Here is a 4710-nt window from a genome sequence, read left to right as displayed (position 1 = left end):
CTGTACTTAAGTACATATTTTAGATTGTACTTAAATTTGTACTTAAGTACCTTTTTAAAAGTACTTTAACAGCTCTGCTTTTGATGTTATAATTAAAATTTAGTGTTTTTGTTTCCTAGAGTGCGCTCAAGCAACGTTAACGTAATGATATTGACTTGCCAAGTTGAAATGGTAATAATATTATGGTGAAAACTTTTTAATTTAGATGACAAGATATTTGATAAGCTGAAAGAGCTGCTGAAATTAAGCTTTCATCTAATCATGGCTTGATCATTTAGTTAAAAAGCAAGTTTACCCAAATACTGTAATAAATAATTGATGTTATTGTTATTGTTGCTGTCGTTATTGTGAAAAATATCTGGCATGAACAATTCACTTCCGGTCACTCTCACTCTGCTTATCGCGAAGGGGTTTCCCCTTGTTTGTGTGTATACTGACGGGATTTTACTACTGTTTTATTTGTTTTAACTCTTATAGCAGACCGTTTCAAAATGCCAAAGGCTGGAGAAGAAGGCTACTACCCTTTCTGCCCCGACGAATCGAAGTATGAAAAGCTGGCTAAGATTGGACAAGGCACTTTTGGGTGAGTTGTTTACCCATTTTCGATAACTTGGGCAAAGACTTGGGTTGTTTTTTGTCACATGTGATTAAACGTCGTAGAGTAATCGTACCGGTTCGGGCAGCACGTTTTTTTTTGCTGTCGGGCACTGGGGTACAAAAAGATCGTTTAAAACTTTGTTTTCAAATCTAGCCCCAAAAGAGTGGCACACAAACCTAAAGCAACCTCCCTTACTTTCGTGGAAACAACAGTTACGGCGATATTTTGCTAAAAATAGTCCTTAAGACACAGCTTTTTCTTCATCAACTGAGCAAAACAGCGTGAATGAAGCTCTTTCCCCGGAAGAGTTAACATTGGTTGTGGATGAAGGAGCCTGTGACCTTGATTCTACGTTTTGGTAGACTCTGAAGGCTGGAGAGTTATTTGCATGGAAGTGGCTATTCTCATCCGGGGTGAGAATAGAAATACGATCGACCTCTCACCCTGGGTGAGACTTGCGGCCGTAGGCTATTCTCACCCGGTTTGAAACAAGACCTGTTTTTCCTCATTTCGGAATACTTTCTATCGATGTGGATGATCAAATTGATAAAAGCCAAGAAAAAATTACGTTATAGCAGAAAAGTAAGCTAAAGCTTATTTGATCGTCTTCAAAGATGCTATGGCTATTTCACTGTTCGAATTGAGCCTCACTACGCGGGTCGCCATTTTGTTTTGCCTGGAAGTTCTACTCCTCCCCCCTCTCTCTCTCTCTCTCTGTCTCTTTCTGAATAGCCTACTGTCTATCGGTGTCGACGATCAAATTGACCAAAACAAAGTTAAAAAATGATGTTAAAACACAAAAGTAAATTAATTTGGTTGTCTACAAAGATGCTAGGGCTATTTAACTTTTCGAATCGAGCCGAACTACGCGGGTCGCCATTTTGTTTTGACCGGAAGTTCTCGCGCTACTCCTCTCTCTGTTTCTTTCTCTCTCTCTCTCTCTCCACTGCCCACATACAGAATTGTACGCTTTTAGTAGGCTACAGTTGTAATGGAACGTTTGTTCACAGCACAGAATTCTTCAATTTTTCTGTTACGACAGTGTAGAATTCTGTGGTTTAGGGTGAACGCAAAATTTGTTGGCCTAGATCTAGGCTATAACGGTGAACGCGCACCGGGTGAGAATAGCCAAAAGACTAGCCTGCACTATTCTCATCCCGGGTGAGAATAGAGGTGGCCTATTTGCATATGAGGCCCTGTCAAGGATGAAAGAGAATTTGCCGTTTAGTCTCGCCGTTTTTGCCCAAAGGGGGGGTGCCCGGATTGTAACATAAAATCCGTAGTTTCTCATCCTTCGGGCACATAAGATAATATAGAGCCAATGGTTATATAACAAAGAATAAAGAATTTGTGCATAATTTAAATAATAGTAGAGTCAGATACAGCATATTAACTCAGTCAGACACCAGTGTAATAGAGTCAGATACCAGTGTGTAATACAGTCGGATATCAGTGTAGCCGAGTCAGATCCAGTGTAGTTGAGTGAGCCAGATGCCAGTGTAGTAGAGTCAGATACCATGTAGTAGAGTGGGTCAGATACATACTCATTAAAATAGCTATAAATTGTGAATACTTTAGACAAACTATCATTGTGTCCAAGTGTTGATAACAAACATTAAAAATCCTGTTATTAAGCTTGCAAAGAAACAAATGTGATAATAATTGAAAATGACCGAATGTCAAAATACTGCCCGAATCCATGAGAAAACCAAAAAAATGCGACCGAACTCGTAAATAAATCGGGCGTTTCTTTTGCACCCATTAAGGGCCTCAAACATGAGAACAAGCTGAAACAGGTCATTCCTGGGGTCATCCAATCACATGACTTCCTGTAGCTGGTTTCGGTTTGTTTCTAGGGCAAGGCAGATAGGAGATATAAAGCTTTAAAGTCGACGTGCATGTTTTCGTCCTTATTTTGACTGAACCGGTAATATTACTCCAGAAAGACGCAAACTATTTGGTGTTTTTTCAGTAGTTCCCACCCCCCTTATTTGAGCCTGACCTACTTCTAGATCTAGATTTATACGTTTGATTCGCGGTGAGCTAAGATATCAAACCTAACAACAGCAAAACATTAAATTGTGGTAAAATTCAGGGGGGCATGCCCCCCTGAAACCCCCCTTCCTATTTTTGTTAGGTCAGGGGGGCATGCCCCCCTGAAACCCCCCTACTCTTGGGGCCAAAACCCGTGAATAACAATTGCGGGGTGGGAACTACCGAAAAAGCGCCAACTATTTTTAGGTACGGCGCCCATCTTGTTTGGAGTCACACCAGGATTCCCCTCCGATCACGTGACTACATCTAAGTATAGCCAACCGCATGGCACCAAAGATGGAAGTGTCTAGGGTGGGTTGGGGCAACTTCGACCTCGGGCCAAATTCGACAGATCACTCAACTCGCCTTCTTTGTTAACCTAGGCCGATTATTCGTCTGCATTCTCTGTACACCATGTAGTATGAAATGATTTGTCGAGTTGATTTCATTCAGAAGCTATTTTTAACCGCATTCGTTATCTGAGGTGACTCTTTTTGTCAAGAACCGCGATTCTTCTAACGGCTTGGTTCCCACCGCGAATATTTCTTGGTCGAAACAACAGTTTGACACATTATGCCTGCATCAAAACTTTCAGTTTTCGTCTTTGCTGACAACACAAGAAGATCAATACAGGAACTATAGAAGAGTTTATACATTACTTATTCATTTTAAACACCATTTGGCTTATTTTATACATTATTTAGCCTATTGACTATAATTGACTGAAATGTTTTTTTCTTCGACACCCTGTTTTTTTTACTGGTGTGCCCAACTTCGACCGGGGGTTGGCGCAATTTCGACCGGGGCTTGACACAACTCCGACTGGGTTGGGGCAACTTCGACCGATGTTCTAGAGAGTGTAATGTTTGTGTGTGTGTGTGTCTCTCTCTCTCTCTCTCTTTCCCTCTCTCTCCATTTCTGTCTCTCTGCGTGCGTGCATGTGCGCGTGATGTGCTTGTGTGCGTATGTATGAGTGCGCGCATGTGTGTGTGTGTTTGCATATGTGTGTGTGTGTGTGTTGTTAGAAACGAGGGTTGAATTAGATGGTACATCATATATTAACACCAAAGAAAGTGCCAGTGACTGGACAAAAAAACCTTGATCTTTTCTTGTCTTCTTCACTCGTATGTATGGCAATATGCGGTAATAAATCAAACTGAACAGGTCCTTGTCTGACTCTAGAATGCCGTACAGAAAGTTCACACAGGAACACCTGAGGAAAGCTGTCGAAGCCATAAAAAATGGCCTCAGCTATGAGAAGCCTCTAAGGAGTTTAAAGTCCTGAAGGCTACATTGATCGACATTGATCGACAACGTAGCTGGTCGGTCAAGTGTGACAAGACCACCTGGGCACGCCCTGAACATCACGAGGGAGATTGAGGAAAAGATGGTTAAGAAAATTTTGGATGCAAGCTCGAGAGGGTTTTCGTTCACAAAGAGGATGGTCCTTGTGAAGGCTGGAAGGCTGGCGAGGAAGTTGAAACTCAAGATGTGATCGTCGACGAGGAACAAGTCATGGAAGTCCCCTTTGCTCCAGACTTCGACTTTGAGCGGTTTGTGGATGCCACTGAAGGAGACGCTGATTTGGGCACACTTTGCCCAGCGACAGAAACGACTCAACACCCAGATCATCACAGAGCCTCATCGACAATGTCTCGCGATGAGTGCGAGGGGGCCTTTGATGTAGCGATTCCTGTCGGTGAGCATGTCATCACGATCGAGCTCCCGCCTGGTTTTGGAGACGCCACCTCTGACATGTGATACATGTTGTTCCTCCAGAAGACTGTGTCATCCCCATGGAGCCGCCTACCTTTTACGACCCGCCCCCACGAGACATCATTTTTTTAACATCACACCTCATATTATAGGCAATATCTTGATTAACACTTCTTAACGAATCTGTCTGAAAATTTCAGATAAGACTGTGCATTCATTTTACAGCCAGGGAAACACGTGGGGTGCAAAGTTCAGAATGTTTTTAATCTTAAATTTTTAAGCAATGCTCGAGGTAGGCATTTCCGAGTCTGGTGATGGGGTTGCTGTTGACCGGGCTTTGGGGAAGCTGTTTACCCCCCCCC

This window comes from Aplysia californica, unplaced genomic scaffold (assembly GCF_000002075.1).
Source record: "Aplysia californica isolate F4 #8 unplaced genomic scaffold, AplCal3.0 scaffold00507, whole genome shotgun sequence".
NCBI classification, from domain to species: Eukaryota; Metazoa; Mollusca; class Gastropoda; order Aplysiida; family Aplysiidae; genus Aplysia; species Aplysia californica.
This window is presented reverse-complemented; position numbering follows the sequence as displayed.